The following is a 23,664-nucleotide window of genomic DNA, read 5'->3' as shown; positions in this document are numbered from 1 at the left end:
AGGATGAAAAGGGGAGATTCAGAGAGAGAGAGAGAGAGAGAGAGCGAGCCCTGGCAGGTGTGAAAGCAGCCTTCTGTAGTGAGGATGAAGAGGACAGAACGGGGCGGCGCTGGCAGCTCGGTTATGCCTTGAAGTGTTACAGTCAAAGCATGATGGAAAACTCGCATCCCCCATTTTCACCATCCACATAAACGTGAACGTGCAGAGCGGATTAAGATCACAGTTTGCTTCTTTTGGAAACTATAAGATGCGTTTAATACCGACAGGCATGAGACTGTTATCAAAGATCGTATTTCCTGAAGGCTGGGTCTAACACTGATTATTTGAGCCCTGCATCTAAAACTAAAAAGTGAAGGACGGAGTTACATTTGGTGATGTTTGATGTGATTTTAAGAGAGGGATGTCGAGGCAGAGTGGACTTTCAGTAACACAAACACAATCAGAGGAAAGACTGCTCAGAAAATCTCTGAATAAACTCTGAATCTGAACACGTCCCTCCTGCTATTTATCATCGCAATAATCATATTTTACAAACTGCTGGGTAGGGAAACCTCCACCGACCGCAAACAGAGCTGGCCAATCAGAGGAGAGTTGGCACGTGGGGAGGGCGGGTCTTAAAAAAACAGCAGCTAACATCAGATAAACAAGGAAGTTTTCCTTTTTCAGTGTTTAAGTACAATAAGAAACTTATAAATCTAGCTAGGAATACATGTTATGCCATTTTAATTTGACACAACACAGCTGTTTGATCCAGGAAGTGTTTATTTAACACTTTGGTACAACCTGGAAAATGATATTATGCTTCTTAAGCTTTTTCTCCAAGTGCACTGTGGGGAGAAAATGTTCTTGTAATGCATAGAAACTCCATAACAACCATTTCATATACTCCGCAGCAGGAGGCTCAGTAAAGCCACGGTGAGAAAAAGGATTATTTTGTTGATTTGCAGACGAAGGGAAGAAACATCCTACAAAGATTTTGTGAAGGAAGAATAACACTCCTTGTTGCCTTAAAGTGGCAGAAGGCTGCTATTCTCTATTCCTCGTGTTTTTCCTCAGAACATGAAGTGTGAACAGAACTAAACAAGACACAGAAAACCTTGCAGACCTGGCCGCTTTAATTAGACTTGACATGTATTATCCGGCATGACGAGTCTCACCGTGCGTCTTAACGGCTCTTCCAACTCCATGAATGCTCCAATCAACGCGGGATTGGTTCTCATTGCTGGGCTGTAATTTGCCATCAATAGGCAGTAATGCATATTATTGACGGCTCAAGACGAAGCATTTCAGGATACGATGAAACACGTGCGGCACATCTGAGGCCACAAGGAGGATTTTCTATCTTTTCTGCAGGTAGTCTGTAACCTAAAGTCTCTGTAATGAGCGGACACATTTAGTAAAAGCTCCGTTTACAGCCAGGGCAAGAAAACCAGACACACTGAAGAGGTAAATGTGAAGCTCATGCTGGGAGAGTTGTCACCCCTCTGACCGTGGCACCTTAATGTTTTGCACATTTGTCTAATTTGTTATTTACATCACTACCACACCACAAACAGTTAACCATAGCAACACCCTAGCAACTGGCCTATGACACCTAGCAGCAAAATCTCACTTCAGGGTAAAATGAAATATGAGCTGTTCTGTATGCATCCATCCATCCACCCATCCATTTTCTTCTGATTAGCCGAGGTCGGGCCGCGGTGGCAACATGTAAAGTAAGTCAACCCGGACTTCCCTCTCCCCAGCAATATTTTCCAGCTCCTCGTGGGGGATTCAAAGACTTTCCCAGGCCTGGGATGTATAATTCCTCCAGCGTATTCTGTGTCTACCCCGGGGTCTCCTCCCAGTTGGGTGTGTCGGGTTAACTTCCAAAGGGAGGCGTCCAGGAGGCATCCTAATCAGATTCTCCAACCACATCAGCTGGCTCCTTTCGGTGTGAAGGAGGAGTGGCTTCAAGCTCCTCCCGAATGTCTGAGCTCCTCACCCTCTCTCTAAAGCTAAGCCCAGCCAACGTCCAGAGGAAACTAGTTTCAGCCGCTTGTGTCCGCGATCTCATTCTTTCGGTCACTACCCAAAGCTCATGACCACAGGTGAGGGTTGGAACGAAGATCGGCCGGTAAATTGAGAGCTTTGACTCTCTGTCTCTTCACCACAGCGGTCTGGTACCGCATAACGACCCTGATATACTTAAACTCCTTCATGTGGGGCAAAGACTCGCTCCCCGCCTGAAGGATCAATCCACAAATTTCCTGTTACTGTATGAAATATTAAAATGTGTATAAAAGAGGCAAAACTTTTCTGATAGTCCAACAATGCTTGTCTAATGTAGCATGAGGTCATAGCAATTCTAAACTCAGAGCATACTGAGGTGTGATAAGGTTTGAAAGACTTAATCCCGTCTGCAGGATTAAGTCGTCCTGCCGACATTTTCCTATTAATAAATTAAAATCGACAGATCATTGTATAGGAACAAAGCTCCGGAGAAATGATTGGCCTCTAGCCAGATCTGGTAATGGTTTTTGGACCGTTTTACATGAAAGTGAGTCAAAGAAGTCGGTTTAACAACTTTACAGAGTTGCAGAGTCACTGGTCCTTTACTCCTGGTTTAGAAAACGGGCCTCAGATTACTCTAATAGGGTTAATCTATAGTCGTATTAATCGGCTTTTAAAGAAGACGTGATGTTGTGTTGTGCATGTAAAGTGAAGACAGCTGAAAAGAAGAGGAACACACCGGTGTTTGTCCAGTGCAAACATTAGTCCCTGAAGGTTGTCAGATCCAAGGAGAGCTGTCCAAGGTCCTGAGAAACACATAACACAGAGCGGAGCTGTCCAGAGTGCTGACTGCTTCTCTCTGCTCTCGGCTCTGCAACATTAGTCAGAACAGACAACTGCACAGAACACCACCGCTTTCAGACAGTCCTCACCTTCTTTTGTTTGTCTGCCACATCCCACTCGCTGTACCAGTCAAACTGTGCTTTGACAGCGATGTGCACAGAATGCTTTGCAAAAAATCCCCAAATCCCAAAGTCTATTATAATTGCATGCTACCAATGCTGGGTGCTTTTGCTGACTTCACTGCGTCTGGGGATTTCATCATTCCAGCACTGGCAAATTTCATCGAACCGTATTCATGTTGTTGAATGTCACAAGAAAATGTGTATCATTACAATGACATTAAAGCAGCGTATCGTTATGGTGTTCAGCCATGTGCGTTGGAGGTGCTGAGCTGTTTTTTTGATCCAGTAGATGTCGCCCATGAGCACCAGCATGAAACCAACAACAAACTGCTGTTTGGCCACGCCTCCTCCAGACTGAAGCCTCCGTTCTCCTCCAGAGACACACCTCCAACCCCTTTCCCCTCGCCACCGCACAAACGGTGGACGAATTGTCCTCCGCTCGAGCTGCAATCACCTTTGTCCTGCATTGTTGTGTTAGCATGCTAATGTTAGCTAACATTAGCTCGTAGCTTCACATTGAATATAAATGAATACAGAATGAGCGTGATCTAAAAACTCTTACTTACTTACTTGACTAAAACAGCTTTTATACACAAGGGGAGGAGCCGGCCGTCCCGTCCATGTAAACACGGCTCTGACAACAACACAGCCAGCGGGACTCGAGCTTCTCCCTCATTGTAGACAGTCATGACTCAGAGACACATTTACACAGGACAGACTTTATGATTTATTGATGTGGAATATGATGCACATTCTTCCTTTAACCGAAGCAATTCTTTAGCTTCACATATATATTCATGAAACATCAACAATCACTTTCCCTGTGGTGCATACTCTTCAGACATCTAATAGTTACTTATAGACACGTTCAGTGACGGTAACATCACAGGAGTAAAATGATTTATGCATCGTGTGTTTCCAGAGTTTCTTTCCATGCACAGTTACAGGAAGCAGGATTACTCTCGACATACTGGAAGCAGCTCACTGCAGTCATCCCCATCTTCTCATATTATTGAACATCTTCTCAGCAGAAACCAGACGCTGAAGGGAGAGTTGAAATCATTCCCCATTTTTCAACTTCATGAATTACCAGCACTCCTGAAAATCAAAATCAGAAACACGGTACTGCAGGGAGAGACGCCTTGCAGGGACACTGTGCCTCATCACTTGGTGGCCAACATTGATCTCCCGGCACTGTGCCTGAGAGGGCCATGGCTGCCATGAACCATTAGAAATATTGGACTTTTTCTGAATTTTGGACAACATCTGGTGCCTCTGTGACAGCCCCTCTGCATTACACACTCTACTGGTGCTGTGTGTGTCCCTGCAGGGCTGCAGACTGGTGAGCAGAGTAATCAGCAGGATGAGACACACCTGGGCCCAGCTGTGTGCCTCATGCTTAAATCAAGGGCAGCAGCCGGTCTCTGTGAGACCTCGAGAGCGACCTCGTCTGACCACACAGCTCTGCTTCTGATTTGCTTTCTTCAGCCCTGTTCTCACAGGATTAGTATAACCTTGGGACCTCTGGTCACTTGTAATAACTGTGGAGGACATCTGTGTTTTTAATCCTGTGTGAATCGACCACGTCTGTAATATGTAAAGTAAACATTCCAGACCATCTATCAGCACACACACCGAGTTCCTCTGATGATATAAGCCCGTCTGAATCGGCGTCTCAGTCATTTTGGAGGCAGTACTTTTGTTTTTCAAGAAGGTTTCAGCGGCTTTTTCTGACGATTATTCCGCTCGAGAAAAACAAGAGGCTGTGCTGGATGTTTGAACAAAGGTTTGGACATTTATTTAGGTATTTCAGAATGATATTATCCATATTTAAATGATCTATCTAACAGCTGTAATCTCTCTTTACATGCCCTGTGTCATCGGAGTCGAGTTCTGTTGGTCATTTTACGAGACAGCAAAGGCGGATCTCTCCGACTTTCTCAGAAACAGAAAAATAAATTCAAACAAAAGAAGCTTCAAATTCCTCCTTGATGAAGTTCTCCTCTTATCAGTCGTACATGCAGCGTCCCTGTGCGAGGAGATATGCTTTACCCGTGCATTAAATAAGGACTTATCCCTGCAAAGCAGATATCATTTAGTTAGGCATATATACAGTCTTTACCGCGATCATTCATGGTTTGTGTTGGAGCTTCAGTGTTTCAACTTGGCACTCTGTGTGTCAAATTAATCGCAGAGTTCTATTTCTAGTCGCAGTGTTTATGCCAAAGGCAGTATTAAAAAAAGATATTCTCAAGAGGGATTTACCACGAGAAAAAAAAAAAGTATTTCAAATAGATGTAAATACACTGATGTAACAAGCTGAGCTGTAAAAAAACAAAGTATGCTATAAAATAATTCTTCTTGAGCTGGTTTAAAAGCAGCATGTTAGACGTTGTGCACGCAGGGAAATTGATTTTGGTCATCCCTGCCTCGCTCTGTCTCCTCACAGTGTGTGACACAGATTGCTGTAACGATAGCACCGGGGTCAGTGTGATTGCAGGGGTATATTCTGGTTTTGGCGGTGGTATCCACAGTGGACCACTGGTTACTACTCTCCACAGTGATGTGTGCAGTAACCCTCTGCAACCCTGCGGTAATGATTTTTACAGCCCTTGCTTAATCAAAATGTCACATCCACTGTAGCAGTATACGGGCGGAGCTCTCTGCAAATTAAAAAGAAATTAGGCTGGCAGATGTGGCCTTAATGGCTTAATCATGCCTTTACGTTGCTTCTAGTAAAGTGTGGCCACAGATGAATATTGTTTCAACTCTCACATCCATGAGTAATGTCTTAAAAAAACTATCTGAATTGCAAATTTTGGAGACAGCTGCTCTGGTTATTTTGAAAGGGGGGGCATGAAACAAGAGCATCTGACGGCAAGTCGGAAAATGGAGCGTATCCTAATGCAGGAGCCGGTTGCCGGGTAAACACAGCCATTAAAATCCAGTCCGATGATCAGGCTCGCTGGCTAAATGCTGAGCTGGACTCACAGCTGCAGACGAACTGTAAACAATTCAACTTCAACTTCAAAGATTCCACTGAAAACTTTAAGATCCTTCAGTATCTCTCTGAGGTCACAGTGGTCCTTTGAGTATTGATCATGTGAGGTACTGTTGGCATGTCACATTGTACTGTCTAATAATATGTATTATAGAAATACACCCAGTAGATAAACAAACAACGATAGAGGATTCTTGTTCTTGGACCTTCAGCAAAATAATTATTCTAATAACGATTAGGGATCACATTACCGCATGTCCCCTCTGTCTGTCTGTCTGCGACGACTGAAACCTGAAATCTTTTTAAACACTAAGCCGATGGTACCTGACAGTAGGACTGAACGATGTTTTGATTAAAAATCTGCACGTGTAATTGTCACATGGCAGGACAAGTGGTTAGTCATGTGACCTGAGGGACCTCATGCTGCGACTTTTATGTTGTGTGATGCAAATACAACCACCAGTTTTCTCGTTTTTTAATTACCTAATTACAATAAAAGTCCATGAGACATCACCTTCAGTGGTCATGTAGAGTCTGTGTGCCCCCTTTGTGTTGAAGGTAGACTTACAGGAGACGCTGCTGCTGTCACATACCTCCAGCTACAGGAAGTGTGTAAAGATATGACTTCCTGGTGAGACTTGTAAAGAGAGGAATGAACAGAGGATAATGTGTGCTGATTTAATTTCGGGGATGAGTTGGAATTTTTCCTGCAGTTTAACTTGACCTGATGCACCCTCTCCCCGCCCCCCCCCCCCCCCCGACACACACTTATCCCACACTCCTCAGCCGCTTCAACACTTAGAACTCTAAACATCTCTTTCTTCTCTTCGTTCTTTAAAGTCTGCACGAGATTTCCATGTACCAGATAGTTCTACCTAAAGTATGTTTATCTTTCCTCTCCAGCCCCCCCCCCGAAAAGAGTAATCCTGAGAATGGATGTAGAGAGACTAAATTAAGGCACCCAATTTGAAGCGGCACCACTTCACTGATAAGCTGTACCAGTGATCTGTGAGAGCACTCAGGGTCTGCTACATTATGACAATACAGAGGAATAAAGCAGATGAAAGAGAATAGCCTGGCAAGAGCAGAAATCAGATGGGCAGAGGGAGAGGAAAAAAACAATCTCAAGTCTAATTGTGTTATGCCTCACAGCAGCAGGGGAGTTCAGAGAGACACATTTCCCTTCCACACGTCGTTCAGCACGGTCCCTTTCCCGCCGCCATCACATTCATTTCCAACCGCTGCCCGCTCTTTCTTGCCTCATCTTGCCCGGGTGCTTTTATTGAAACAGCAACATGAAAGGAAAAAAAGAGGAATACGTAACCATCCCCATTAGGGTCTGACCGTAAAAACATGCAGCGGTGGCATTTGAGGCCGGGCATTTAAGCATGTTGGTCCGATGTGTCTGACACCCTGCGAGTCATTCTTTGTCATCTCTGCCCTTTGGGGAGGAAGCGTCACTTTGATGTGGTGAAGCATCGGGAGGCAGCGCCGAGGCTGGTGATTCAGTTAACTTAACTAGGTTTTCTTTTTTCCTCCTATTTTCTTTTTTCTCTTCCTTGTTGACAAGATGAAACTTCAAATACGAGCTGTGGTCAGATGAGACAGGCGTTCAGAAGAAGAAGAATCCATTTTGGATTTGCTCCTTATTTAATAGTTTTATCCATTTTCTTCAGCTGAAACTATTTAGTGACATATCCTGTGTTAAAGAAATGACACACAAGGCGTCGGTATAGCCTAGCGGTTAATGCACGCGCCCCCGTGTTCTGAGGCTTAAGTCCTCGAGAGCGGGCGGCCTGGGTTCAGTTCCGACCTGTGGCTTCTTTGTCATTCCTAATTCTTGTCTGCACAACAAATGTACCTTTGGGTACTCATAAAGAAACCTTGAACCTTTAACCTTCCACAATGTGGACTCTATCCACTATCCGATCTCTAAAATAAAGTCTCTAAAAATACAAAAAATAAATCTTAAAAAAAAAAGAAAGGTACTTGAATGGTTTGGTGAACAATCTTAGAACGGCAAATGATTGACTGATTGAGATTAAGAATCTCTTTTTTACAATCCAAAATCCGGAGTCCGCCCAGTCTGAGACGGAGACAAGACCGAGTAAAAACCGAGACCGAGACCGAGACCTTCAAAAAGTGGTCTGGAGACCAAGACTGATTTCCAGTACTACAACACCAGTCTGGTCCTTTTTGCCCCTCTTAGTTTCTGATTAGATAAAGGAGTATAATTGATGTGAGTTGCTCTACCTAAAAAACATTTCTCTCTTCCTCCCCACAAGCTTCATTCCTCCCCCCAACCCCCCAAAATGAGGACATGGGAGGTTAAATCCAACGCATATCGTTTATCTAATACTTTGCACAGCCAGCTTTGAGATAATTCCAGGCCACGCCATGCTGAAAATCAAATTTAAAAGTGCAAGTAGAGGATAACAAACACGTTAATTATCTGTGATATACAATAAACCCGGGGTAATTGGGCTTTCACTGCCAGGGGAACTGAACACTGCAACAGATGGAACAATCACATCCGGCTTGCATGAAGAATATTGTTGCTGCTTTAAATCATCCAAACAACTTCCAGGTCTGAGGTTCGAGGATGAATTCTGTTTTGCAAAGAAATCCCCCAGAGGGAAAGAATGAGGAATTTTTCAAGTCTGACCTTTAAGTAGTTTGTTTAATATTATACATTTTTTGTTGATTCTTTTGTGACTGTTTCTTTCTTGGATATTGATTATAAAATGTCTTGCTGCTCTTTTTTTGATTCTTTCTGTTGTTAGCATTCATAAAGATTCCTATGCTAACTCTGAAACCATCCCCTTGGTAGTATGTTTGACCTTATTGACCATATATGGTCATTCATGCCTTTGTTGAGTGCTCATTGGTCTAAACAACTTATCTAAGCAGCCCAGATCTGTCATTGGCTGATGTATAAATATGCGGATGGATATAAGTATTTCATTTCCTCTGGTGTTGAAAAGTGAAGCCCATGCTGAAGTGAACAATCCTGCAGTTCCTGGAGTGTCCACTAGAGGCTGGCTGCAGAAGCACAGGAAGTCACATACACACCCATTCTAAAAAGTCTGTTTTTACAGCAGAGATGAACATGTTTACAGCCTGGTTCAAAAAACCAAATAGGTGTGATTAGCTCATGTCTCGATGGACACACACTGTACGGGGGGTGAATGTTTTGATGACTCATCAGTTTTGATTTGATGAAGGATAAGAGTTATTCACAATAAGGCGTGTAGCTGACCTGATTGACAGGTGGGCGCGGTGTAACGGTTTGTCAGGAGGTTTAAAACCCGCCCCAGCTCTCAGCCTGTCGTTAGGTTGACTGAAAGTTAGACTGAGACAGCATTTCCAGCATGGAGACCGCCATCGATGGGACTCCAGCGCCCCCTGCAGGATCCCATGAGTGACGTCACTCAGGCTTCATCCAATAATATTTACAGTCAGTGGTCTATCTTTTTTCAATGTCTTGCTTCTGGAGCTTTTTGACCTCTTCTCACCTTTCACTCTTCATGCACCTTCGTCGTTGGTGAAGTTGCGCCATAGAAAACCCGACTCTGCTTCTTCAAGTGTGCTGCTGCTGCAGGGCCAAACTGAGCTTAAGTAAACAAGCGAGGGAGGAAGTAACTGTACACACAATCACATTTGACCTTTCACATATTTTCTAACTGGCCGCACCTCCAACAGTCACTGCTCCTTTAATCATGTGCATTTTTAAGAAACAGTGGGAGAGGATGTTAGCAGCGTTTAAGGTTGAACTTACCCTTTAAATCCTTTAAACATTTTATTGTTCTATTTCTTCATCATGCAAACCAGAGTCCATTATTTCAGGATGAACTCTTTAGAGTGATGTTGTCCAGTTTGTGTGTTCATATAAGGATACACATACGACACTGGTTTGGTTTTATGGTCCTTCTTTGTTATTCATAGCTGACCTTTTACACAAATGTGACTGAGGAACTGAAATAAAAAGGCAAAAAATCCACAATTACAAGAAGACGAGGATTCATTTTGACATACCTGCTGGGCTTCCCAATGTCAGATGTCCATACACTGCTACAGAGGCAAGGAAGTCCTCTCCCCAGTGTGACTCTATTCACAGGTCACTAACTCCAGGGTCTGAAAGTAAACAAAAGAAACACAAATCAGAACGGACGTGGAGAGTGAGCTCACGACTTTAACCGACTCAGCCACCACAAATGCCCAGCGATCCAGGATAAACATCCTTGAAGAAAATGTCAGTTCAAAGGAAGAACATTAGCTGAGCCGCACCGGGGAGGCAAGGCAGGAAAAAGACCAGCGTGACATATGCGCAGCATCTCTCTCCTTGCTCGGTCAACTTGATCATTTTTTTCTGCCTAAATAGCTGCAAGAGAGGCTCATTACACCATCATCTGAGCTGAAGACAAGTGAGTCGCATTAATGTTCACTGGAAGACACAACAGCAGCGTGTTAAATGCAATAAGAGGGGCACACTTGAAACCACCCAACATTTGAGATGTGTTAGGCTTTATAGTGGTGTGATATATGCTGCTACGTATTGAGCGTACTGTCCCTTTAAGGATCACCAGCGCCGCCTAATTAATCTGCAGCTGCAGTCATGCCGCGGTGGCTGCAGGTTTCTGTGTTGTTGGCTTTGGTTCATTGAATGAGAAGAGCGCGGCACGTTCAGTCAAGCAGGAAGCAGCCAGAATGAGAGACAATAACTGACGGCGAGGCGTCCACAGCATGTGAGACAACGGTTTATGTGTTCTTGTCAGTCAGTATATCTTAAAAACAAGTCACAGATACACAACCTCAATTCATTTGTAGTTTGATTTTTAACCCCTGGTGAAGGCCGCTGTAAAAAAGTGACACACCCACTAAACGCAAGGTGATGATTTTTCACTGATATTTATGGTCTTGGTCTCGTGTCAGTCTTGCCCTGCCTTGGTCTTGGTCTTGGTCTTGACTCGGTTTCCATCCCTAAATGTTTTGGGCTTGTCTCTGGTCTTGGGTATGTCTTGGTCTCGGTTAGTGTGGTCTTGACGACAACACTAGTCTTTACAACACCAACAGGGAAGTTGATATTTTCTAAACTGGTAGTAAATAGCGAAGCAAAGTGATGACCCATTAAATGTTAGAGTCCCTAAAAGTCAGTTTTTTAATTCATGACGATCCAAACACAAAGTGCAAAGTCAACGAGATTCTAAGACGTCGGATCCAGACTCTCTCACCCAGACTGCGACTGGATTTAAAACAGATTATGAAACTTTGAAGGAAGAGGAAAATGTAGGCCAGTTAAATTTCCTCACTGTATCAAAGTTCAGCAGCTCTGGCCTGCTCAGTGAGTCCTCTTGCTAAGCCACATTTGAGCCACTTAAACGGACCATTTCTACAGTAACTACACATTTAGTCCAAATCTCACATCTGATATACAATACTTCCTCCTGAACCCATGTGAGCAGTACGGCTGCTGCTGACACGTCAGAAACACTCACCCTCTTTTCAGCGTCTTACCAATGCTGCTATTTTCATCCCACCCACTGATCAGCCTAATCCACTGCTGGAGGATTTGTGCGCCGGGGTACGGAGCAATTGTGCTGCGGCAAAGTGAGTGTGGCTTAATTGGAGCGGAGACTTAATGAGGGCCCCTCGAGGATTATCATCTGTGGCTTAGAAATGGCCCAGGTAGCGGAAGACACGGTCAAAAGGATCAACTCACAGCCTCCTAAATTGGAGTGACAGTGCTTAAATGCAAATGTGCCAACAAGGGGGAATTTAACAAAGAAAACACGGCTGCAGGAGCGACAGCATGCAGTCTTCTTATTCCTAATTTGATTGATTGACATCAAACATGCACGAATGGACGGGAAATACAGTCGCTAAGGTAAAGAAGTAAATAAGACCCTTCCCTGTCTCCTCCAGCCGTTTTCCTTTTTTTATTTCTCAGAGGAGCCTGTCTCCACTTGACAGCCACAGATCAGATATGACTGACCAAGATAAATGGTTAGGCTCTGAAGTCAGATCAATTCAATCTAGCAACTGTCCTCGGCACGAACAAAAGGCCACACTGTCAACAAGGCTCAACTCACGTCAGTGCTCATTCAACGTCTTTTGTGTCCTATGTAAAATACCACAAACGGAATATTCTGCCTCAGAGAGTCCGGGCAGGTAAGACGCTCGAGTGTTGGAATACGTCACTGTAACACTTCCACTGTTGGTGCATTTTGTTGTTGTTTTCACCCCGCTCAGTTCAGCCCTGCAGGCTTACAGAGAAAACCCTCTGTGCAATAAAACCCTTTCAATCACCAGTTTGTTTCTATAAGCCTATACAGTACATCACCCCCCCCCCCATCCTCCACTATCCACCCCCCTGTTGGATTTAAGACCAGACTTTACATCCTGCATCATTCATTCCCTCGCGTTTTAATTCAACGAGTTTCAGGGTCTAAAGTCTTCCAGAAGTCCAGATGGGGCACGGAGTTACTCAGACCACGCCCCCAGGCTGCAGCGTCATGATGTAGCAAAGTCATGAAGGCTGAGGACAGACTCTGTGCTATTCAACTCAATTGATGACACAAACATGCCAGAGGAGGCTTTTCAGGCCCGGCCGCATTGATCCACAGCTCAATTCAATTACATGCACAATAAGGAGAACTAACTGCAATAATGCCTCGCAGCATCACTGCACTGCGTCCAACGACGTTCCTTCATTGACCGCACTAACAAGTTCAAGAACACATTAGCGCTGGACATACATCTCTGAGTGGACGCATGCCTCCAGAGCTAATCCTGTTTCACAATGAAACCGCATTTCAATATTCACATTACATGGCATCCAACTCCAAACACATTTTATCTGACAAACAGCTGCACCCCCCTCCGCCCCCCCCCCTTAAATTTTAACTGTTGGATAATTAATGAGCAGTATGATGACATCATACAAAATGCATACATAGATCTTACACATTTGATGGTTGCCTTAAGTTAAGGCCCTGACACACCAGGATACCGTCGGCCCGTCGGCCTTTTTTCAGCTGATTCGACATGTTGAATCGGCGTCGGCGGTCAATGAGAGGAATCTCTCTGATTGGCTGTTCAGAGGTTTCATTTCTCTCCAGCTCTCAGGTTCAGTAAAGCCCCTTGAGCATGTCTCTGTAGTCTCCATGCTTTCACCCATTAGTGCGGTTTCTCCTTATTAGTCAGCTCCGCCTCTTCTTTTATTTTTCCACTAAAAGACCAAGAACTGACAACGCCAGCGCCATTTTCTACTTTTTATCAGACATTATTCTCCATTAGTAGACGACCTATAATACGAGTGGTGACCGACAGCGGTGTGAAAATGGTCTTCTCGTAGCATAACAACGGACTACCGCCCCCTGCTGGCATGGAGAGTTATTTCCTCTCATGAGCAGAGCGTACGTGGTGGTTGGCCGTCGGCTGCAGTCTTTGCGGTGTGTTCAAGTGAAACTTTTTGGCCAAGAAAAAAGTCGTTGTGAGGCGACGTCACAGGCGGCCTTTGACGCCACTAGTTCTTTGCCATCTGCTTGGTGTGTCAGGGCCTTAAAAAGAAAAGAAGAAGAGGGTGTGTGTTCATGAACTCCTCAGAGCACGGCAGGATTTGGGGGGTGTTGAGTCTCGTCCAGGAGCTGCAGCTCCACATGAACCTCAGACTGAGTAGGGAGCAATCTGACAGGGGAGAGTTGCCCCGAGTCTCACGAGAATGAGGACAAACTTCAGGAAGCTGCTCACTCCGACAAAATGTCTGTAACATCTTGATTTAATTTATTATATTTAAATCTTCTGTTTTTTGGGGGCTGACCTGAAATCGATTCGATCCATGACCCTAAATCTGTGCTCTGATCTGTACCCTGTGATTAGATTAGTACAATGTTCAGATGTTATTTTCAAGTTAAAATCAATCTGCATGATTATGTTAATAAACATCACTTAAAGAGTAAGACAGAGTGGTGATTGGTGATGGTGTATTTCATGTGTTGACACTTGATCAGACGGCTAAACTCTCCAGCCTCCAAACCTCGAGTAGCTTGATAAAAAGTATTAACAACCGCCGCCAGCCTCCGTTTCATGTGTCTCTCTTCAAAGAGAATAAAACACAATAGATATAAAAAAGGGGAATTCAGCCCCTTCTTTTTTTAAACTCTCAAAGGAAAAGTGGATAAAAAAAATAAAAATACTGTATCCAAACCTGGATAGTGTGAGTTCGAAAAGGTCACTGAAATGTCACAGAAAATCTGGTGAACCTTTCAGGTCGGAGAGATATCTTTGCAAGCAGATCGAGATGCTCACAAGAGAGGAGTCAGGAGAGTGTCTGTGCTTAAAACATAAACAGATGGAGAGAAGAAGACGAAAGTAATTCCACCTCTTAAGAGTAGACAACATGAACATCAACAGAAACACGTGAGAGAATAAATTGACATTTAGAGGAAAACAGAAACAGGGACGATAGATTCAGTCAGACGTGTGCGTATGAGGCCGGGAAATATTCAAAGTGTTCCTCTTGGAGAGATTAAAAACAGACAGGAAGAGGAAACAGTTTGGCCTTAAGCCCCTCGCTGAGAGCTCAGTGTCCACTACAGTGTAATGCTCTGTGACTACTTCCCTAAACAAAGCTTTAGTGCATCACGTCTTGTAAGCACATGGTGCCTGAGTCAGACTCTCTCAGTGTCTGAACCTTGGGACCTTTTTTTTTTTTTAATCAGTCTTGAATCATTTGTAGGGAGAAGACTTGAGACCCCTGCACACCAAGCACAAAGTGGAGAAGAGAAGTTACAGAGAGTTCCCCAATATAAAAGATTAGAACAAGATTAATACCTATAAATATTTCAGTTTTTTATCTGAAGCTTCAACGCGCAGTGTGCAACTTCCACCACCAGGGGGCTCTCAATCAAAACAATATCAAAAAGATGACGTCGAGGCTAGCGGGGAATCATGGGAGTGATTCTCCCTGCTACTTCACCCCCACCCTGGATTAAAACGAACTCTGAGTTGACCGTAGTCATGACGACCAGGTGAAACAGACCTGAGGAAGAGAATATGTTTACAGACGAGTTAATGTATCCGAGTATAATTTACATTTTACATTACGTTTTTATCACAGCAGCACAAACAGCAACAGTACGGCAGCTTTCAGCAGCAGCTCACTCTTCCTTATGCAGCGGTCTCTGACGTGACATCCAGTGTTTCCATGACAACGATAAACATGACGGCTCTGTCATGGCGGCTGCCGCGACAAGACACTTCCCGTAACAACTCTAAAATGAAGGATTTCTCTGGTTTTGATAATTGTTGGAAATATTTCAGGTTATGTAAGAACTCAACGAAAATATATATGTGATATATTTTAGATATCTTAGTGTCATAATTTTGAACATTGTACCTTTAAAACGAGAGATTTTAAAGGTCGTCTACATATTTACAGTCGTGCGCTCCCTGTGGTCTTGAGATCAAAGCGAGTCCTTTCAATGTCACAGCCTGCTTCACTTCAAAATGAACACACATACTTGTAGGGCAAAACTGTCACAATCATCTCTTCTTTTTTAATCGAATCACTTCTTTGTGATGTTGAAATCATTGCATATTCCAAAACTCTGAAACACGCAGAGGCCCGTCAGTCTCTCGCTGCCTCTTTCTCTTTATCTCCTGCAGACGCGCCATGCTTTACGCTCTTCATTTAGCCGAGGGAGGTGATTTAAAATGGCTGGCCTCGAGCCCTCACACCCTGCCACACAAGCAACACAGATGACGCGAGACTCTGGGAGAAAAAAAACCCCTGATGTGATAGCACATGCCACCAAATCCACAGTTAATTGGACACTTCCCTCACTACAGGCCTGTGGTAAACAGCGGCGAGCAAATAACGAGGCTAAGACAAGCTTCCAGAATGAACAAGCAGAAATAGCTCAGATAACGAAAAGCAGCAGCAGATGTGTTGTCCTCTGCAGTATATTGTGTCTAGAACAACAACTCTTCTTTGACTGCATAATCCTCGGCATTCTGCTAAACTGATTAGCCTGCCCATGCTTAACAGCTGGTATCGTAGCCCAATTTGTCCGGCTTGGAAATGTTAGGCGGAATCATGTCTGCTGCATTCTAAGTGCCAAACGGACATTTGTGTGTCGAAAAAATGGTCAGCTGCCAGGTACTGAGGAGGGGATTGCACATGATCAAAAAGGATTTCATGGAAGCAGATTGAGAGAAAGGACACTTATGGAAATATAGCAGTGGTATTGTGCTGGATGTCTCCATTTTTCACAAGCCGCGGCTCAAATGTGGCCGTTCAACCTCCTGGAAGATGTGAGGGCTTAGAAAGCCATCCAGCTCACCAGAAACACACTCGATTCCTGCTGAGGTAAACGAGGCATCGGTGAGGAATGTCAGACATCCAGCCAGCCAAAGAGACACTAAGAGTTTTCAACCAATGTGGTGGGATGAAAGGCGAGTCAATATTTGACATATCCGACAACAAAGCCCGTATTTGCACCTCGGCTTCTAACAAAGAATTTCTGAGCGTCTGTTACGGCCGAGAACAACACGCTTTAGATAACTATCCAAGTTTAAAAATGCCTCGGTAGAAAGTTCAAGAGTTGCTTTTATTTTTTCATGATTATGAGACAAATTTGAAAGAAGTAGTTACGACTGCATGTGAAGAACTGGATGCAGAAGCATTTGTTACAACATGAGGAAGAAACACTGAAGGAGAAGGACCAGTCCCACATATGCAACAGCCTTTGGATTTCATTATTGTTCCCATCATTTTTGAGGATGAAGGATGAAGCAAGAAACTGAAAAAAACAAACACGTTTAAAAAGCGTTTCACAGACTTTTAGACACTTTAGTTCTTTACTGAAAACTGCTCCACGACCCACTTTGAGGTCATCGCATTAGTTGAGAACTACTGATGAAAAGCATTCTGTTATTCAGCGGAAACAACAGCCAACAATCAGCAGAGGTGAGTCTCTTGGGGTCCTGGTTGAGGTCGACTCTGACTCCCGGCGACGCAGACTCACCTTGGTCATGGCTGGCTAAGCTGGACACACTAGGCTGCTCCAACTTTAAATTAAATTAAGACTAAAGTCATACTGTAAAGCTAGCAGAAGTTACCTGATTCAAGTGTCTCCCTCTCATAGCTAAGGCATGGTGAATATACTGATGAGCAGCATTCACTCATTCATTATCATATTTAATCATCGCTATCGCTTCACCTACCACTGTCTTGATTTCTTTTTCAGTAACAGACATATATTTCCTCTGAATTGTCTTCGGTGACTGTGACTGACAAACTGAGCGTTTGCACGGTAATAATGCCGGCGTTGAGGGCGAGTTCTGTCAGATGGCGTCCCCAAGCAGTCACCTGCCTTGCCTGTTGCCAATCATCAGAAAGTACTGCTCAGAAAAAAATCCTAATTTTGAGCAGATTTCTCCTTCAAAAATTGTCCTGCTCGATCCAAGAGATGATGCAACTTTGTTTTTTTCAACAGTAAGTCCATTGGTATTCCTTCAGGGGGGCCTGAAGTGTGAGTCAGTGTTTTGCACAAACACAGCTGTCATGTAGACTGCAGGTGATGGGGATTAACCACAAACTCCACCACTGAGCCACAGCAGCAGTACACGGCATGTTGGTCATCTCGTAGAGTAGCTCCTGTATGCATCATTAGTACTTCAGAATTCAAGCAGGATTCAGCCATCATTACATTTCGTTGTCAAAGCTGAATGATGTTTTCATGTTTTAGTATTCTTCACTTGTTGGTGAAGCATCCCAAATCTTGACATAATAGGAGCTTCCTCTCCAGCTGCAATCCTTAATATTGCTGCAAATCTTGGATGTTAAATGGCATGTTTGATGAATCCGCCTTGTTTGTATTCAGTGTCCGCTTGTAGCCGAGTATGATGGGTAAACAGTGATAAGTGGGTTAACATGTTTTGATAGCAGGCCTGTTTTCTGATCAGATTAAAGGTGAGAGGAGGCGAGGGTAAACTTAGTTATTTTGCAGCTCATCACGGTGCCTGTGATTTTGTTTTCCACATCTGCTTCCTGGTAGAGCCAGGAGGCATGCCTTCATTCCCCCGTCAGTTACACATGTACAAATCCCTTCAGTTGTTAAGCCTGCAAACTGCCAAGGGAACACCAAAGAAGGGGACATGAAACACGGTGCAACGCTGAGACTGGAATAATTATAAGCAAGCAGCAATTTCTGCAAAGACGTGAGACGTTAATGATGCCTCCCAGCTTGTTACAAAGTCAGCCTGTGACACATGGATGCACTTTACGTTTGTGAGACCATAGACTGTATATTCAAATGGACAGCATGCCTCAGCCTCCTCCCCGTTTAACAGGATGAAGCCAGAATATCCCCTCGACGTGTGCTGACGTTTTGCAGCAACCAGAGTCTACAGGGTAAAGATTGACTGCAAGAGCCGCGGTATAGATGTCCCATTAACAAATAGGAGGCGGGGGTTAAGACCTATAACGCAGCTAGTCAGCAGGGGGAGCTCTAAATCTTTTGGCTCCACTCCTAGGCGTCTGTTGCTCCGTCCATCTTAATAGAAAGTCTTTGTGTGAGACTCTAAGTCAATATAAACTTGTATGAAGGAGAAGAAATGGTTACTCAACCCTGTGCATATAAAGCGCTGATCTATTTTGACCTCTGACTCAACATAGCGTACACAGGTTTAAAAATAACATGGTCGTAAATTCACATTCAGTGCAGAATTATCATTTGTGTATTTAATGGTTACAGCCGCACATGTCCGTGGAACAATCCGTCTGACCCCCGTTAAAAAAGAAACTAAGTCTAATCCCCGTTTGTGTTTTTCCTTTTTTTTTGTACCTGAAGCATTTTCTATCAACTCAGAGCTAGTCTTGTGAGAAATTAATTTCATGGCTGACGATGATGCAGATGGAAAACAGGTTTCCGGACAATTAGAATGATGTTATTTCTCAAATAAATCTGTCTCTAAGTGGCACCCCGATTTGTCCCACAGTGATGTTTGTGAGTGTTTTACCCAAAGCAAGCGTGCCCCTCACAAACAGAAGGTTTTCATCCTAAATAATAACCACAAATTCTGCACGACATCTTGCATGTGTGCCTCTCGCTGTGCGCCGAGTTATTCTTGATGAGCAGAGCCCCCTGCTTCCACTCTGCCCGTCTGTGTGACCTATGAACAATTATACAAATCTGCCATTATCATATTTCATCTGCTTCATGCAAATCTTTGCCTTTTGTGCAGCGCTGTGCCCTCAGGACTCCAGTATTATTTTATTTTATTCGACTTTGCCAAATGTTTCTTTGGTCTGATAAAGTCTGACAAAATGACTCAGGCCTCTGAATTAAGTATTTGTACTTTTGCCTCAACAACAGATGAGAGGAGCAGTTTGAGTCATGGAACCAAATACGACTGAATCACGCGATAAAGAGTCATCCAAGTCGAACGCTTCAGCCCTCTTAATTCCAAAATTTAAATATATTCCATGTAAATTTAAATTAAAAGTTAAAAATGACTAAATCAAACAGCAACCTTTCTACAAACGGACCCGCAGACTTTCTGCTCAAACAGCGAACTCATTATCCAATCAGGAGAGACTTCATTAAGCATGAACAATTATTTATTTTACAATTCAGGAAATAAATGTGCAAAGTCTTTGGGGATTAGACTACATCATGACGACTTCATGTTCTCGGAGGGGTAGTGAGGCCGACAGCAGGATAGGACGCCCCCTATGGAGTCTAGTGGTGGTGGTGGTGAGATCTCCATGAAGGAGTCTAGACCCTGGTGGGGGTGGTGGTGAGATCACCCTGATGGAGTCTAGACCCTGGTGGGGGTGGTGGTGAGATCACCCTGATGGAGTCTAGACCCTGGTGGGGGTGGTGGTGAGATCACCCTGATGGAGTCTAGACCCTGGTGGGGGTGGTGGTGAGATCACCCTGATGGAGTCTAGACCCTGGTGGGGGTGGTGGTGAGATCACCCTGATGGAGTCTAGACCCTGGTGGGGGTGGTGGTGAGATCACCCTGATGGAGTCTAGACCCTGGTGGTTGTGGTCATAACCCCCTGGATTATTACTTAAAGAGCAAACGCCCCAAATCAGCTGATCACCAGAGCAGGGAGACGGAGGAAGAGGTACAGAGGGAGGGGCTTAGTTCAATGAATAAATTGAATACTGAATGTGTGAGAGAATATAACCATACTTCCTACTTTTACTGACGCTGAGCTCCATGTACATCATAACAGCACAGAAGCCGTGTGAGACGCTGCTAGAACAAGACCGACCTCCCTGCGACCCCGGCTGTCAGAGAGGACGGCCAAATTCAAACAGTCCAACCTCAAGCCGTCATCTCAAAGATAACAATCTCCTCGGCGTTAGCAGAAATGTCAGACGTTATCTGCATCCTGTTTTTAATTGATTTCTCTCCGCTGTACGTCCAGGCAGGTGTTTTTTCTTCTTGTGCGACGCTCTCGGTCCAGCCTGCCGCTGAACGTTGATGGAAGCTGTCAGCGCGACTCAAAGATGTAAATCTGAAAGTCAACAAGCCACGGGATTAGGTCTTTGATTCACGACTTCTAAATGTATTTAATGTCGTCATTGGACCAACAAGCTTGCAGTTTTTCAATGTCCTTTGTCCTGGCTTTAAAACCATTTGGCTTATCATCACAGGTAATATAGATTGTTTCTGGCGTTTGTGATAAGAGAAATACTCGACTGTGGAGTTTGGAGTCGCAGATTTCGACCTCTGCATTCGGTTAGTAATTATTTGCAACCCGTTCAAAAAAGCGGAAATATGTAAAGCCCTTTTTTTCAAGGTTTATTTTGAATGCCTTTATTTTAGAGACACAGGAGTCGGGGAGAGAGAGAGTGTGGGGAAAGGAGGAGCGGGCTGGATTTGAACCCAGGTCACCCGCTTAGAAGGGGAGCGCCCGCTAATCATTAGGCTACCTGTGCCTCATTTGTATATTCCTTTGAAAAGCTGGAATTAAAACAGCTGTGTCATGATTTCCCTTGTTTATTCCTTAGTCTTTGTTGCTTGTGATGTTATTTCCTGTTTTATTTTGTAATTTGTATCCTTGTGTTTCTCTACTTCCTGTGTGTTTTTCTGTTCATATTCCTCGGTTAACTTTTAAGAGTTTCCTGTTGTATTTTCTCGTTTGTACCCTCGTGTTTCCAAATGTCCCTGTTTGCATTTCTCTAGTCTTATCTTTTAGTGTTTCCTCTTTTATTTTGTATTTCTCATCCTGCAGTGTTTCTTGTCTTACTTCCTCCCTTTGTCTGGTTTCCCCTCCTTTATCATCGCCTTCATCAGTTTCACCTGTCTCTTGTATGTCACACCTGGTTCTTGATTACCCCAGTGCCTATTTAGCCTCCGTGTTGATTCCCTTCTGTTTCCTCGTGGCGTCTTGTCGTTTCTCCTTTTTGAACTTTGATTTCGGGAATTGTTGGACTTTTGAGAAGTGACCCTGTTTTTGCCGTTTGCCTTTTTGTTAGTCTGCAATCGGGTCCTCTAACTCCCAAAATTGTGGCACGATTTGACATACACATAAGAACCCCATGACAACAACAAAAACCCCAAAACATCATAAGAACAAGACAAAAACCCAACCAACACATACCCCAAATATCACGTCACTCCATTTTAGTATCATAAATGTAAATCGATCTCGAGGTCACTTTGTGTATTTTCTGTATTTTTCAACATGCTAAGGACCCTTTGTGTACCCTCCTGGTTCTCTCATGTTCCTGACTTTGCATAAATGACATCATAAGAGTGTATAAGGCGTGATGGTCTCCCTTTCAAAAGTGTGAAAGCTCAGCTGGAATAAAGCGAGCTGGGAATAAGTGGATTGGCCCGTGTGACTGTTCTCACTGTACTTAAAGTGTTAGCAGTTTACTAAAGCTACTGTGTCATTGTGATTTGTGAAAGAAGCTGAAGCCACAGAAGCCAGCAAGGTAACGCGTTGAAGAGATCCACACCTGTCAATTTGAGCTACTAAACCGTTTCTGTGTTTGTGGAAGTATTTCTGTTCTTGAGTTTTCAAAGTGTCTCGAAAGGGCAACTCGACCAATTCATCGTCTTTAAGGGAGAAATCAAACTTGTTATGGTTTCTTCTAACACAACCTCTGTTTCTGGAGCGTGAATGCAGCCATGATCAGCTGTACACACATCAAAGGAGAACTACAAGATCACGGGAGAACTACAAGATCACAAGAGAACTACAAGATCACAGGAGAACTACAAGATCACAAGAGAACTACAAGATCACAAGAGAACTACAAGATCAAAGGAGAACTACAAGATCACAAGAGAACTACAAGATCACAAGAGAACTACAAGATCACAAGAGAACTACAAGATCACGGGAGAACTACAAGATCACAGGAGAACTACAAGATCACAGGAGAACTACAAGATCACAAGAGAACTACAAGATCACAGGAGAACTACAAGATCACAAGAGAACTACAAGATCACGGGAGAACTACAAGATCACAGGAGAACTACAAGATCACAAGAGAACTACAAGATCACAGGAGAACTACAAGATCACAGGAGAACTACAAGATCACAGGAGAACTACAAGATCACGGGAGAACTACAAGATCACGGGAGAACTACAAGATCACAAGAGAACTACAAGATCACAGGAGAACTACAAGATCACAGGAGAACTACAAGATCACAAGAGAACTACAAGATCACAAGAGAACTACAAGATCACAAGAGAACTACAAGATCACAAGAGAACTACAAGATCACAGGAGAACTACAAGATCACAAGAGAACTATAAGATCACAAGAGAACTACAAGATCAGAGGAGAACTACAAGATCACAGGAGAACTACAAGATCACAGGAGAACTACAAGATCACAGGAGAACTACAAGACCACAAGAGAACTACAAGATCAGAGGAGAACTACAAGATCACAAGAGAACTATAAGATCACAAGAGAACTACAAGATCAGAGGAGAACTACAAGATCACAGGAGAACTACAAGATCACAGGAGAACTACAAGACCACAAGAGAACTACAAGATCAGAGGAGAACTACAAGATCACAGAAGAACTACAAGACAAACTACAAGATGACAGGTATCGACTATAACTCAAATATTAATGGAAGTAATTCTTCCTTTATTAATAAACGGTAGTTTGTAGCCTTCTTTCCCATTTTTGGGCCTTATTCAATTTTAGGGCCATGTTAAGCATGTATAAAAGAAATAAAAAAGAGATACAGAAAAAAACAACAATTGATCTGCGTTAGATCAAGAGAAATAAAAGCTTTTGAGCATACAACAAGCAGAAAGTCCTGCCAACAAGATGTGAAAAAGGTCCTGAGTCCATACCGTGATGATGCTCCAAAGAGATGCTCGCCCAGGGAGCATGTTGCAGGCGAGAGAGGAGATTAAAGGTTAACTGACCCTTTGACAGAACTTTTTCTCTCACTCTAACTTTCAGAGTACACTCAGATCATTACATAACCCCCCGGGTCACAAGAAGGGAAGCTTTCCTCTTTATACAAGAAAAGCTAATGGAGCTTCCCAGAAGCAGAAATCTATAGCGGATATGAAGAGTCATTTTGTTCACAACAGAAGTTATTACTGTATCTACAGGGTTAACTCCAGGGCCCGACCGTACATTAAAAAAAAACGAATGGTGACGGCAATATCATTCATGCTGATGTGATTGGTTG

At 43.6% G+C, this 23,664-nt stretch overlaps 1 protein-coding gene across 3 annotated transcripts in view; it reads right to left on the bottom strand.

The window, feature by feature from the left end:
* lingo2 (leucine rich repeat and Ig domain containing 2) overlaps nucleotides 1–23,664 on the bottom strand; it is a 250,040-nt gene that overhangs the window by 156,624 nt on the left and 69,752 nt on the right. For all 3 annotated transcript variants that reach the window (XR_009674634.1, XM_061047600.1, XM_061047599.1), the window contains exon 3: nucleotides 9,994–10,092. The gene's annotated coding sequence lies outside the window, so the exon portion shown is untranslated. The remainder of the gene's footprint in view (nucleotides 1–9,993; nucleotides 10,093–23,664) is intronic.

Source organism: Labrus mixtus, chromosome 10 (genome assembly GCF_963584025.1).
Source record: "Labrus mixtus chromosome 10, fLabMix1.1, whole genome shotgun sequence".
NCBI lineage: Eukaryota > Metazoa > Chordata > Actinopteri > Labriformes > Labridae > Labrus > Labrus mixtus.
Note: the sequence above shows the minus strand (reverse complement) of the source record. Positions and strands in the feature narration are given on the sequence as shown.